Source organism: Bison bison, unplaced genomic scaffold (genome assembly GCF_000754665.1).
Source record: "Bison bison bison isolate TAMUID 2011002044 unplaced genomic scaffold, Bison_UMD1.0 scf7180017864325, whole genome shotgun sequence".
NCBI lineage: Eukaryota > Metazoa > Chordata > Mammalia > Artiodactyla > Bovidae > Bison > Bison bison.
This window is the reverse complement of record NW_011494897.1, coordinates 2,735,349-2,749,452: the sequence shown is the minus strand read 5'-3', so window position 1 is coordinate 2,749,452 and position 14,104 is coordinate 2,735,349.

Sequence of the window (14,104 nt, the reverse complement as noted above, 5' to 3'; positions counted from 1 at the left end):
TCATTACTTCAGGAAATGAAGGCCTAATAGCCTTACATCTGGTAAATTATGTCCTTCCTGCTCCTTCAGGCAACAGCAGTACATGCAGCATTATTTGGAATTAAGAAGAAGCAGTGAAGGAAATCAATTTTTACTTTTGCACTGGACTTAAAAAAAAAAAAAGATTTAAAAGCCAAGAACATTTTCTCTATAAAAGCATCCATTGTCTAAGACATAGAATTGAGTCAGCCAGAGGATAAATTGAGCAAAAACCCTTCCAGTATCTTAATGAAAACTCTGAGAATTTACTGTGAACTTAGAGCACGTGACATAGCTTCTTGCCCCTAGGGGGTGGGGCTATGTGTCAATTACCATATTTGCACAAATGCACTGATACAGTCTTCGAGGCCTCGGAGGGAAATGACAAAGATTGGTTTTGTTCTGGGTGGGGATCATGTTGCATATTGGATGGGAAATTCAGTTCAGCTCTACGTTTACCTAACACACAGATCAACTTACAAAAGAAGTGAAGAAGGGAGGAATATGGAAGGCAGTGCCCAAGAGAACATATCCAGGATATGGCAATCTTCACTATAAAGAATTACAAGAGCTCAGGTATAGAAGCTGAGATGTTGCTTCCCAGTTACTGTCCTGATGGTGGAGTTGGTGGTGAATGGCTTTTATCTCATCAAAACCAAGTCACACTGTACATGGACTTGTGAAATCACTCTCATGTGTGTTCCTGTCCAGTTACCAAGGGAAAATGAAGGACTTCAATGGTGCATATAAAAGGTCCAGTGAAAATACATCTAACATTTATTTAGATTTTAGAGAAGGGCATTGGTCTTTGGAGGCAGAGACTCTTTCTACCCTGGCAGAACGGTGACAGCATAGCTCAGCATAAGACTTCCTCCCACCTAATCCTCTGTAATCCCCAACTGGAACGATTAATTTTACAAGGGGTCATGCTCCTTTTCTCTGGCATTTCTACTGAGAGCTTTATGAGGTGGACATGTGTGCATTATGATGCTTTTTGACAGCTCCTTTCACCTGGAGTTGAGAATATCCATTGATTTTGGTCAGGACATTTTGGTGTTGTAAACGAAGTGTGGCTGCAGTGTTCCCCTGATCACAGAGCACAGAAAATAGCATGTGCTTAGGGAGGGAGAGACAAAGGGAGAGTGAGGCTGTGGATTTAGGAATCATTCCGCTTGTCCAAACCCAGGCCTTGTTCCGTACAGTTGACACAGACAGGAAGTGAGGTGAGAAACACAGGGGATTCAAGTCAGGATGTCACAGTAATGATCAACAATTCCAGCCAGAACTAAGAGATTTAGGGGAAGCACAGTGTTTTAAACTCAGAAACTGGAAAACAAAAGAACACAGCCCCACACACTTGCTGAATTTGATGTGATTCCCCAGTTGGTTGTCACTCTCTAAATGACTCATGTTCAGATGTCTGTGAGCCTGAAGGCATTCAACAAATTGGTTTCAGTAATCAATGTATTTTATCCACCACCTTCTTTTCAAACCAGAAAATTGTCATTGTAATTTTAAACAATATTTTAGCAAAGTTTTGAAGATTAATTCAATTCACTGGCCCATATCCAGGAATAAATTGAAGGTCTTTGAAAAAAGTCTCCCATTTGTACTGTGTTCAAGAAAACAAATAATTTTTTTTTTAAGTTTTGGAGAAGATGTAAGAATGAAGAAAGATGCAACATATATACCATGAAATACTATTCCCCCAAAGTTTAAATCTGTGACAACAATTTTTCAAATTGGTTTCACATTTATTATTTCACTTTATCTTCCCAGGGACCTTCTGACTTGGCAGGTACCAACACCCTCATTTTGAACATAAGGAAATAGAGGTCTGGGTTGCAGAAGTCATTTTGCCAAGACTGCTAAGGAAGTCAGAACTAGAACATAACCCAGCCCAGGATCTTTCACGTGAACTACATTGCTGCCAGATCTCACCTGTCTGTAAGGGAACCAGTCTCTTTTTGTCCGAGGATACACTCCTAATGTGTCCACATCATCTGAAGTAGTAGGAAAAGAGAGGGAAAAAGTGGCAGACCTGTTCGAAGCACCTTTATGTGTAACAATCCATTTAATCATCAAAACAAGCTTATAATATATGTATCATTGTTTGTGGTATTTTACAAATGAGAAAAGATGCTCAAAGTGAGTATGGAATTTGCCCAGGTTCACACAGCTCCTAAGTGACAGAGCTGAGGTTTGAACCAGGGTCTCTGGCACCTGAGTTGGTGCTCTTAACCACCACACTTTATTCACTTTCACAACTCAGTCCAATTCCTTTTTATCTCCCTTGATAGTGAGCACAATCTTTACCACATGAAAAGCACTTAATAATTTGTCTATGGATTGAGAAAGAAGGGGTGATACCCTTTGTCTACTTGCCTATGGGCTTGGGGCTGGGCTTTCTGACCTCTACACTTTTGACGTCAGGGGCTTTCTGTGCCCTGGAGGAGGTTTAGCAGCATCCCTGGCCTCTACTCACTAGATGCCAGTGATCTGTCCTGATTGTGATGATCAAAAATGTCTGTTGTTTTTGTTTTTTCATTTGAGTGTGAGCTCAGTTGTGTCTGACTCTTTGAGACCCCATGGACCACAGCCTGCCAGGCTCTTCTTTCCATGGAATTTTCTGTGGAAATGGGTTGTCATTTCCCCCTCCAGGTGAATCTTCGTGATCCAGGGATCAAATCCACATCTCTTGCGTCTCTTGCCTTGGCAGTGGATTCTTTACCACTGCGGCACCTGGGAAGCCCCCAAAATGCCTCCAGATATTGCCAAATATCCGAGTTGGGGTAGGGGTGATGGGAAAGTCAATCCTAGATTGAGACATTTTGGCCAAGGGCATAAAAAGGAGGTATGATCTTTAAGGAGAATATAGCAGGTAGGGCCTCTTCAGGAATTTCATTTCAAGAATGCTCTCACTTGACTACCTTGCCTCAATACAACCTTGGAAAGAGAATGGAGGGCCTTTTTCATCTCTGCGTCCTCTTCCCAACAGCTGGGAGACAGTGCTTGCTGGGATGACATCTTTGAATCTAGGCAATATTCCACCTGTACTAAGGAGAGGGTGGTGGGTGGCTGGGGGGACTTTGATGGAAAGAGGATTTCATGATGGTGCAAATGCTCCTATCTGGCCACATGCCAGTACCTGCAACATCTTCCTGAAAAGAAAGGAAAGAGGCTCACTGCGCAATAATGGAGCTGATGCCCAGGTGAACTGAGAGGTAGGTAAATACCCCTCCCTCAGTTAGGAGTTGACTGAGATGATGTTGCTTTGATGTATAGCTATAAGGGGCATTGGATGGAGAAAATTCAGAACCAGCTTATCTTTCAGCATGGGAGAGATGTGTGTGTTTTCTGAGTCATCTGACACACAGAGTGTGGGGCTTTCCTGATGGATAAGGAAACCTGATGTACTCATTTACAATAACAATGAGGTCATTGGAAGACCCATAAAACTGAAGTTTGCTATCCAAGTTCAAATCTAGTTTGTTATTCAAATAATGGTTCCAAGATTATTTAACAAGCCAGTTTTGACAAGTTGAATTTCTTTATAGGATGTTTAATTGTAGCACAGCCATCCTATCATAAACAGTATATTCAACTGTGTAGAGAAAACCAAAGTCAAGAGGATTTTTCACAGTGAGATTTATAGTTCTTTTGAATGAAGACTTCTAAATCAAATTTTCATTAGAGATGTCAGAAAAGACTCCCAAATCTCCATAGACATTTATAAAAATCACATCAGATAAAGTAAAATAAATAAGAGAGAAGAAATTACAGATAAGCTTGCACCTTTAAGAGAGCTCAAGATATTTGAAAATGTGATTACAAATGTACCAAACATCTTGACTTTTTTCCCTGAGATGAGGTAGCAGAAAAGAATAAAAAATATTGAGACAGATGATTCCCAAGGGAAGTCAACGATTTTTAAAAGTTTATAAATGGATGTTATTTTCATCACTCACTACTGCAATATGGAATATGTGGGCTTGAGATGTTCAGACAGTTGTCCAGATACCTCTGGCCCATCCCTGAGCCTCATAACTTCGCTGAGTCTCATTTCCATATGTAAGCATGTGGTTAATATCTATTACATAAAGCTTTTTGATGCTTCAAAAAGGATACTTTTAAAACTTAGCAAAATATTTGAACTGATAACTCAATGCCTACTTGTTATTATCATATTATTATTCCTAATATCCCAATGACAGTCATTGAGATATTTAGACAGGATACTTAGACATGCACATTTAGATAGGTGCATATCTGCTTTCCAATGCATTCTGCCAAGAGAATGCATTGCTCTTAGCAAATACCCTTTTTCAACAACAAAAGATGACTTTACACATGGACATCATCAAATGGCCAATACTGAAATCAAATTGATTACACTCTCTGTAGCCAAAGATGGAGAAGCTGTATACAGCCAGCAAAAACAAGACCTGGAGCTGACTATGGCTCAGATCATCAGCTTCCCAGAGCAAAATTTAGACTTAAACTAAAGAAAGCAGGGAAAACCACTAGGCCAGCCAGGTATGACTTAAATCACATCCCCAAGAATATGCAGTGGAAGTAACAAATAGATTCAAGGGATTAAAACTTGTAAACAGTATACCTGAAAAACTATGGACAGAGGTTTGTAATATTGTACAGGAGGCAGTGAACAAAACCATCCTAAAGAGAATGAAAAGCAAGAAGGCAAAGTGGCTATCTTAGGAGGCCTTACAAATAGCTAACCAAAATAGAGAAGTGAAAAGCAAGGGAGAAAGGGAAAGGTACATCCAACTAAATGCAGATTTCCAAAGAACAGCACAGAGAGACAAGAAGGCCTGTTTCAATGACCAGTGTATAAAACCAGAAGAAAACAACAAAAGGCAAAAGACTAGAGATGTCTTCAGGAAAATTGGAGATATCAAGGGAACATTTTGCCCAAAGATGGGCACAGTAAAGGACATAAATGGTAGAGACCTAGTAGATGCTGAAGAGATCAAGAGATGGAAAGAATACATGGAAGAACTGTACAAAAAAAGATCCAAATGAACCAGATGGCTACAGTGGTGTGGTCAGCCACCCAGAGCCAGACATTCTGGAGAGAGGTCAAGTGAGCCTTAGGAAACACCGCTGTTAATAAAGGTAGTGGATGTGACAGAATTCCAGTAGAACTGTTCAAAACCCTAAAGGATGATTCCATCAAGGTGTTGCATTCAGTATGTCAGCAAATCTGGAAGACCCAGCAGCGGCCACAGGACTGGAAAAGATCAACCCTCATCCCAGTTCCCAAGAAGGGTAGGACTAAAGAATGTGCTAACCATTGGACAGTTGCCCTCATCTCCTGTGCTAGTAAGGTCATGTTTAAATTCTGGCATGCTAGGCTTCAGCATTATGTAAACCAAGAACTTCCAGATGTTCAAGCTGGGCTTAGAAAAGGAAGAGGAACTAGAGATCAAATTGCTGACATTTGCTGGATCAGAGAGAAAGCTAGGGAATTCCAGAAAGACGTCTACTTCTGTTTCACCAACTACTCCAAAGCCTTTGACTATGTGGATCATAATAAACTATGGAAAGCTCTTAAAAACATGGGAATACCAGACCATCTTACCTGTCTCCTGAGAAACTGTCAAGAAGCAACAGTTAGAACCCTGTATGGAGCAACTGATTGAGTCAAGATTGAGAAAGAAATACGACAGAGCTGTCTGCTGTCACCGTGTTTGTTTAATCTATACACTGAGCACATTGTGAGAAATGGCGGGCTGGATGAATTACAAGCTGGAATCAAGATAGATGAGAGAAACACCAACAACTTCGGATACGTGGATGATATCATTCTAATGGCAGAAAGTGAAGCGGAACTAAAGAGCATCTTGATGAGGGTGAAAGAGGAGAGTGAAAGAGTTGGCTTAAAACTGAATATTAAAATAATGAAGATCATGGCATCCGGTCCCATTACTTCATGGCAAATAAAGGGGTGAAAGGTGGAAGTAATAACAGATTTTCTCTTCTTGTGGATGGTGGCTGTAGCCATGAAGTCAGAAGACATTTGCTTCTCGGCAGGAAAGTTATAACAAACCCAGACAGTGCGTTGAAAAACAGAGACGTTACTCTGCCGACAAAGGTCTGTATAGTCAAGGCTGTGGTCCTGCCAGTGGTCATGTACAGTTTTCAGAGCCGGACTGTAAAGAAGGCAGGGTGCCAAAGAATTGATGCCTTCGAACTGCAGTGCTGGAGAAGAGTCCTGAGAGCCCCTTGGGCAGCAAGGAGATCAAACCAGTCAATCTTAAGGCAGATCAACCCTGAATACTCACTGGAAGGACTGATGCTGAAGCTGAAACTCCAGTATTTTGGTCATCTGTTGCGAACAGCTGACTCATTGGAAAAGACCCTGATGCTGGGAAAGATTGAGGGCAGAAGGAGAAGAGAGTATCAGAGGTTGAGATGGCTGGATGGCATCACCGATGCAATGGACATGAACTTGGGCAAACTTCGGGAGACGTTGAGGGACAGAGAGGCCTGGCATGCTGCAGTCCATAGGTCTGCAAAGAGTCGGACAGGATTGAGTGACTGAACAACAACAATATCTGCTTTTCCAGGATGTGAAGCTGTATTTTTATTCTTCCTACAACTTTACCTATTTTCCTGAGATGTGTACACATGGAGGAAGGAAGATGAAGAAAAGATGGCTATTTAATTTTTTCATAGTTATTGGAATCATGTTACTGCAAAAATCACAGGGCATGCATATTATTTAAGCATATTGAGTTAAAGGCAGAGGAGAAACAGATCTATTGAGGGTATTCACTTGAGTAGGACTCAGATGTGGAAAGAGATGGAAAGTGAAAAAAATCCTTTTTTATCCCCAGCTTTCCAGTGCTGTTTGAATTTTAAGTTCTACACCTTTTATTCTAGTTAAAACAAAAGTAATCGTACAATAGTTTCAAACCAAAGCACAAATTTTAAAAAAGAATTTTTGTAGCAATTGACAATTACCTTTCTGGCCTTTGGGCAGAGGAAAGGCAAAAATGTTTTTTTAGTAGTAATTTGTTAAACTGTCAAATTACCTTGTATATTGTACAAGTTTATACTGTCTCATTTGTGTTCTGTAGGCGGTGCCTAACTCACTGAGTAACAGGAAACATGGTCAATTTTATGTTGTTTATGATATCAGAAGAGTGGGAATACAGTGGGAAACATACAGTCTCTGAGCCTGGGCAATAGTCAAGTGATGGAAACTCAGGATCAAACTGCTCTTCTGGTTATGGGAACCACAGAGATTACATGACCCCAAAGGACCACTCTGCCTCTGTCATCCTATTCACAAGAATAAATGAAAAAAGTGAAAATTTTGTATTTACTAAATACATGTCCAGAGCTGTTCTTAATGCTATTTACATAGTCACTAATTTAATTTTACAATACCCCCATAAGGTAGGGACTACATACATTATCTCCATTTCACAGGTGAGGAAACTAACGTCAAAGAGACATTGAAGACCTTGCCTTGGCCCCTAGCTGATGCATAAGGGTGTGTGTGTTGAAACGCAGACAGTTTGGTCTGGACTGGAAATCAGACAGCATAGTTGTTGGATTTATTCAGCAAGAAAAAGGAACGAAGTGCTAAGACCTGCTGTAATATGAATAAATCTCAAAAACATCATACTAAGTAAAAGGAGTCAAAACACAGAAGTCCAAATCTCATATTATTCCACTTATGTGAAATATTGAGAATAGGCAAGTCCACTGGGACAGAAGGTAGACTAGTGGTTTCCAGGAACTAAGAAGAGACAGCAATGCTACTTATGGTGCAGGGGGTTGCTTTTGAATGAGAAATTGTTTTGGAGCTAGAAATGGTGGTACACAACATTGTGAGTGAAAATACTAAATATCACTAAATTGCACACTTTAAATGTGTATATATATATATATATGTACACACTTACAAAATGTATTTATTTATTTATTTGACTGCATCATGTCTTAGCTGTGGCATATGGGATCTTCTTTGTGACACTTAGGTTTAGTTGCCCCATGGCACATGGGATCTTAGTTCTCTGACCAGGAGTTGAACCCACATCCTCCACACTAGAAGGCGAATTCTTAACCACTGGACCACCAGGGAAGTCCCTCAAATTTAAACCACACTTTAAATGGTCAATTTTGTGTTATGTGAATTTCATCCCTTTCTCTCTAGATAGAGATAGGTAGATAAATAGATAGACAGACATTAGATAGACACATCCATCTAGTCAAAGCTATGGCTTTTCCAGTGGTCATGTATGGATGTAATAGCTGGATATAAAGAAAGCTGAGTGCCGAAGAATTGATGCTTTTGAAATGTGATGTTGGAGAAGACTCTTGGGAGTCCCTTGGACTGCAAGGAGATCAAACCAGTCAATCCTAAGGAAATCAGTCCTGAATGTTCATCTGCAGAACTGACACTGAAGCTGAAACTTCAGTACGTTGGCCACCTGATCTGAGGAACTGACTGGAAAAGACCAGTGAATCTGATGCTGGGAAAGATTGAAGGCAGGAGGAGAAGGGGACAACAGAGGATGAGATGATTGGATGGTATCATCCACTCAATGAACATGAGTTTGAGCAAGCTCCAGGAGTTGGTGATGGACAGGGAAGCCTGGTGTGCTGCAGTCCATGGGGTCGAAGAGTCGGACATGACTGAGCGACTGAACTGAGATAGACACACCCATACAACCAACCAGCACAGTGCACGTGGAAAGCTACAGTTCCCACAAATAGCCAGGTAGCTTAAGCTTAATGGGTTCCCTGGGTTTTTGCTCACCAGGGTGTCTATCCTGAAGACAAATGTGCTGTCTCCTGCACTGGGGAGCCAAGAAAAAGGGCTGGTAGAGAAGAGCTGCCGTAGACTGGCTAGTGGTCTTCCCTGAAGTGACAAACTGGGGATCCTGGGACCTGAAGATCATTAAAAGAGCTAGAGGAAGGAGCTGTGTAGCAATGGGCAATGGAATATTTTAATATTTTTACAACAAGCATAACACTAGCTGAATTTCAGCTCTGTTATACTTTTTAACCAAGCAACATATCCTCCTTGCTCATTTGATAGGTCAACAATCACAATTTCATAACAATGGCTAGCCTTGCCTTATTAGGGTCACTCAAGGTCCTTCGGAGAAGGCAATGGCACCCCACTCCAGTACTCTTGCCTGGAAAATCCCGTGGACGGAAGAGTCTGGTAGGCTGCAGTCCATGGGGTTGCTAAGAGTCAGACACGACTGAGCGAATTCACTTTCACTTTTCACTTTCATGCATTGGAGAAGGAAATGGCAGCCCACTCCAGTGTTCTTGCCTGGAGAATCCCAGGGACGGGGGAGCCCCGTGGGCTGCTGTCTATGGGGTCACACAGAGTCAGACACAACTGAAGTGACTTAGCATAGCATAGCATAGCATAAGGTCCTTAGGGGGGAAAAAAAATTGAGGGTATTTTTGTTAAAAGAAAAATTCCTTCTCTCTGAAGTTTGCATCTTCCTTCTGCAAAATGCACTGTACCTAACTTGGAAAACCCTCTTCTCTGAGTGAAAACAGAGGTTACCAGGCCTCTTCCAGCTCACCCTGGACCCTGTGTCATCTGCTGCATACTACTGGTCAGAACAAGTCACATGACACCTCTCCCATCAGGAAGTCAAGCTCAATTGTGGAGCCTGTAAAACATGCTTTACTTTCTCTGCTCTGTGAACTTCTAACTGCAGGAAAACAGTGAATATTTTGCTCCATAACGCTTTGCCTGCCCTTCTCCGTGTGGTAACAGCTCTGGCTACCCGTCTAGATTTTCATGACCTTTGCTTTGGACCTTTCCCAGGAGTGGTTTTCTTCCACTCACCTACTTTATTGAATTAATCTACAAAAGAATTAAATTTAGGAGACAGTGAGGAAGGACACAAAATGAGAGCGAAACTCAGGGTGTCATCGTTTCAGTTGCATGGTAGGATGCAACAGCAAAACAGCCTCGGTGCATTTGCTCAGCAAGGTTCATCCATCATTGTGCAGTTTGAGGTATGAGGTTTGGATCTGTGACCTTGGAATTTCTAGAGATGCTGGCTGTTGGCTTCATCTTTTGTACTTGTGGACACCACAACAATCCTCTCTTTCTAGTGGATTTGGGGATAAAAATGAGGAAGAATGATAAAGATATGCTTCCCGGTCTCCCCTGGATGTAAATGATTTAACTATTTTAACAGAAAGTTAACCAAGCCACAGGATATTTTTTTAAAAGATGATATCCATTGCTACCCTGTTCTACACAGATGCCAGTGCAGTTGTTCCCAGAAAAGATTTTAAAAATCACATTTTTTTTTTAAGATAAGGGGGATATATTTCTTATGACTACAGGCAAAACTTGTTGGTAAAGGGAGATTGATTCTGGAGTACGTTTGGATTTTTAAAAAACTTATTATTTTGTATTGGGATGCATGCATGCTAAGTTGCTTCAGTCGTGTCCAACTCTTTGCGACCCTACAGACCGTAGCCCGCCAGGCTCCTCTGTCCATGGGGTTCTCCAGGCAAGAATATGGGAGTGGGTTGCCATGCCCTCCTCCAGGGCAACTTCCTGACCTAGGGATTGAACCCATGTCTCCTGTGTCTCCTGCATTGCAGGCAGATTCTTACCGCTGACCCACTGGGGATTGGGGTATAGCTCATTAACAAACAATGTGTTAATTTCAGGTGAACAGGGAGATAAATACATTATCCATTCTCCCTCAAACTCCCCGTCTATCTAGGCTGCCACATAACACTGAGGGGAGTTCCATGTGCTATATAGTAGGTCCTTGTTGGTTTGGTAAAAATTTTGATAGAATTAAATTAACCAACTTAAAAAAAAATTAACCAACTTATGCTACTCAAATACTGCATTTGTTGTTCAATGCTATGTCCTCACTTAAATCACTTTGCTTGAACTAGGTCAGAATATGTGAATGTATTAACGAATCTGGATGATAAACTCAGGCTGTTTTCCTTTGAGGGAAGGAGTTCAGAGACTGTGCTGGCACGTGTTATCTTCTGGTTTTCTTTGGCTGCTTGAACCCTCTTTTGGAGGTACAGGATCCGAGGGTGTGTAATTGAGATACATTTCTGAGGGCATAAGGTTAGAGAGAAGAAGGAGGTGGCAAAGAAAAATTTGATAAGTATCAGAGTACATGCTTCACACTGAAACCTGATCATTACTTAGTCTGACCACCGCCCAATCACAGTGATCTGAGAACCAAGAAAGCCCATGAGAGGTGTGCTGAGATCACATGAGGTGATGCATATGAAATTATTCTGTAAGTTGCAAAGCATATTATATAGTGCTGTAAATTTTAAATTTAGAGTTAGGGTTAGGGTTCAAGTGCCATATATTTGTATTCTTACCATACATTGCAGACTCTGTGGAGAGGTACTATGGGAAGAGAAACAAAATATTTGTATAAATGATGTTACCAAATAAAAGTCCATGTGCTTGACCCACAGTGAGGCCAAACAATATCGAAAATGTGGGAGTCTGAAACACAAAAATGTTTATTGCAGGGCCCTGTAGGAGAAGGCAATGGCACCCCACTCCAGTACTCTTGCCTGGAAAATCCCATGGACGGAGGAGCCTGGTAGGCTGCAGTCCATGGGGTCACTGAGGGTCGGACACGACTGAGCGACTTCACTTTCACTTTCATGCATTGGAGAAGGAAATGGCAACCCACTCCAGTGTACTTGCCTGGAGAATCCCAGGGACAGGGAGCCTGGTGGGCTGCCGTCTATGGGGTCACACACAGTCGTACACGACTGAAGCGACTTAGCAGCAGCAGCAGCAGCAGCAGTAGGGAGACAGGTGGCTCACACTCCAACTCCTCTAAGGGTTTCAGCAGTGCAATTTTAAAGGCAGAGTGACGGAGGAGTGCGGTTAGTTGTTGCAAACTCTTGGTGTAGGAATCCTTCATTCCTGCAGCTGTCCATGTAGGTCAGGTCACAATGTTTCTGTAAATCTCCAATGAGACAAATATTATTCTCTGTTCTGCAACTTTTTATCTCTATATGAATGGACTTTTAAAAGCAAAATCTTGAGAATAGTTATCCTGTATGTTTCAGGCTATAGGCAACATTCTTTTCCAAAAGGTGTGAAGCCAGCATGACTAAGCACAGGCCACAGAGCACAAAAGTTAAAGCCAAAGGAATAGATCAATATGGAGTCAGGTTTATTCTTCCCCATCACAATAACATGGAACAACAAAGCCCCAGACATGCTTAACCGTTGTTGGCTGAGATGGTAAAGAATCTGCCTGTAATACAGGAGACCCGGGTTCAATCCCTGGGTAGGGAAGATCCCTTGGAGGAGGAAATGGCAACCCACCCCAGTATTCTTGCCTGGAGAATTCCATGGACAGTAGAGTCTGCCAGGCTACAGTCCATGGGGTCACAAAGAGTCGGACACGACTGAGCAATTAACACTTACTTATTTGGAGGGGCATGATTACCAGAACACTACACTTGAGCATTCCAGTGCATTTAAGCAAGAAAGTCAGGGTGACCTGCCATTTACTGTAGATTCACGGTGGCTCAGCTGGTAAAGAATCTGCCTGCAATGTGGGAGACCTGGGTTTGATCCCTGGGTTGGGAAGATCCCCTGGAGAAGGGAATGGCAACCCACTCCAGTATTCTTGCCTGGAGAATTTCATGGACTGTATAGTCCATGGAGTCGCAAAGAGTTGGATACGACTGACTTTCACTTCACTTCAGTCATCTCTTAGACATCTGGGATTAGCAAGGCAAAGCCAAGTTCATTTGCAGCACTCACTAAACCAAAGGGTTATCTGGACATGGAAGAGTTTGGATGACTGCGATCAGTCACAAGATTCTACTTCTTATTCTATTAAATAACAGTTGATGAATAGACATGTTTCTCAAAAGTGAAATAGGGTGGCCAAGTGGCTCTAGGATCAGAGAGACTTTCTTGGCTTTTAATCCAAGTTTGATCACTTAATGGTGTCATCCTGGGAATGTTTATTTAACTTCTCTGAACTGCAGTTTCTTCATTTGTAAAATGAGGATGACATGAGTTATTGTGAACATTAAGGAAAACAATGCACTTGAAAGCTCTTGAAAATAACAGGGACTCAAAAAAAGAAAAAGAAAGAAAACCAGCTGAACAAATGTGGACCCAGAACTGAGAGTGATTTTTTTTTTTTTACTGGAACCAAAGACTGTTCATTCAACACAACACTTCTTTCTGACCATTCCTACATTCTATGCACCATTTCTTTATTTACATGATATATTATTTTCTTGAACAAGCTTTCTTGCCATGTTTTCTCTGCTGATAATTTGTCAGACCCTTAAGCACAAGGACTGTGAATTCTATTTCTTTTATCTTCTCTTCCCATAATGATTCTAGAGCTTACATCTTCCCTGTAACCATCCCTGCATGAGTAATCTTTGTATTTTCCATAGGACCTTGCCTGTGGGAGATACTCATAAGATTCTGTTGGATTTACTCTATTCACAGAGCAGTATAGTGTAGAAGTTATGTGCATACTCTAAGGGAGCAGAAAACCTGACATCAAGTCCCACATCTGCTACTTACTGGCTGTAAAACCTCAATTGACTTGCTTAATATCCTCTTTGGTTCTTTATCTGTGATACAGGGAATGACTAGCACCTACCTCATACACTTTCCCCCTGAGTAAACCTGTATAAAGTTTTTAAAGTAGTACTTAGCATGCAGTAAGTGCTGGATACTTTTACTTTATATATTATTTAATATGATGTTGTTGGTGTCAGAAAAGAACAATAAACTAGAAAAGGAAAATACCTAAATAATTTTTGCATCTTTAATAAATTCTCAGTACCTCATACAGTACAAGACCAAATAATCTCTTAACCAGAGGTGGTCATTTTGTGTTTCAGTGTTCTGGGTTGTATGAGATGTGGAGCAAAATATTTATTTTTGCTTATTTGTATGGATGATTTGGACGTACAAGGAATAAATAGTACACGCATATGTAGAAGTATGTCTGCCAGCTCTCAAACCTCTCTATATCCCACTGTCTTTTGTTCTGTTGGGAACATTTATCTTTTGACTTCCCTAGTG